Here is a 1,294-nt window from a genome sequence, read left to right on the forward strand (position 1 = left end):
CAAAGGATTGCCTTCTGTCACTGAGTACTGTACAGCCATTTCAATCTATCTATCTAAAAGGGAGCATGTGGGCAATGTTTCTCTGTTTAAATTTTTGTCCCCCTGATGATGTCATCAGTGATGTCATAAAGTCCCGGCATTGTGACATCATGATGTCAAGTCCCGGAAGTGATGTCATCAGTGATGTCACTTGAGCAAGTGTGCTGTCATCAGTGATGCGATGTTGTGACATCATCAGTGGGCAAGCAAGCCTTATGCATGAAAATGATGGATTGCTCTGCTCTCCCCAACGGCTGGAAAATGGAAGAAGTGACCAGAAAGTCGGGTTGGTCAGCTGGAAAAAAGGATGTCTATTATTTTAGTCCGTCTGGGAAGAGGGTTCGGAGCAAGCCTCAGCTGGCCCATTACCTTGGTAACCAGATGGGCCTCAGCTGCTTTGATTTCCGCACCGGGAAGATGCGGATGAGCAAGCGGAAGAAGAACTGGCAGAGACTGCACTACAAGAACCAGAACAAGAACAAGAACAAACGTGACCTGAACACGTCACTCCCAGTCAGACAGACAACCTCCATCTTCAAGCAGCCGGTTACCAAGGTTACCAACCATCCCAGCAACAAAGTCAAGACAGATCCTCAGAAAGCCGGCGACCAGCCCAGACATCTGTGTTGGCAGAAGAGACCGAGCGGTCCTAATGCTTCTGACATAGAAGAGTTGCTGGTGAAAACTCTGGAGCTGCCCAAAGGCTTGCAAGGTGTCGGGCCAGGCTGCACAGACAAGACTCCCCTGTCTTGCTGGGGGGCGCTGGTGTGTATTGCGAGCGCGCTCCACACCAGCACCGCCCCCATCACCGGCCAGCTGTCTGCCACTGTCGAGAAGAACCCAGGTGTCTGGCTCAACACCCCCCATCCACCGGGCAAGGCCTTCATTGATCATTGTGAAGAAGACATGGAGGGTGTATAGGACAGTGACGACATGGAGGGTGTATATAGCACATTGACAATGACTGAGATCTCCACATACATGTATGGCCATTTCAGCATGCCAATATGTGGACATTTACTCAACAATAACATCGGGTATCTTCATTTTGACGCGCACTTTAGGGCAAGGTCGCTAGAACAAGTCTTGTGAGATGGAAGGAAGCTTCTTAGAAATTCTAGAGTTTATAATTCAATTTCTGCAGAGAAAAAAAACGGGGGGAAAAAGAGAGAAAAAAAACATAATTTGACACAGAGATCATCCATATCCAACCAGTCTGGACAAAAGGCGGCCATTTTGAATTTTCAATGAGATG

The 1,294-nt window shown here is 48.3% G+C and overlaps 1 pseudogene across 1 annotated transcript; it reads left to right on the forward strand.

Moving 5' to 3' along the window:
• The first annotated feature begins 267 nt into the window (after positions 1-267).
• LOC310798695 (methyl-CpG-binding domain protein 3 pseudogene) lies at positions 268-960 on the forward strand (annotated as a pseudogene). The gene has a single exon. The product of its transcript is annotated as a methyl-CpG-binding domain protein 3 pseudogene (transcript).
• The last annotated feature ends 334 nt before the right edge of the window (positions 961-1,294 follow it).

Source organism: Poromitra crassiceps (assembly GCF_964638095.1).
Source record: "Poromitra crassiceps genome assembly, chromosome: 26".
NCBI classification, from domain to species: Eukaryota; Metazoa; Chordata; class Actinopteri; order Beryciformes; family Melamphaidae; genus Poromitra; species Poromitra crassiceps.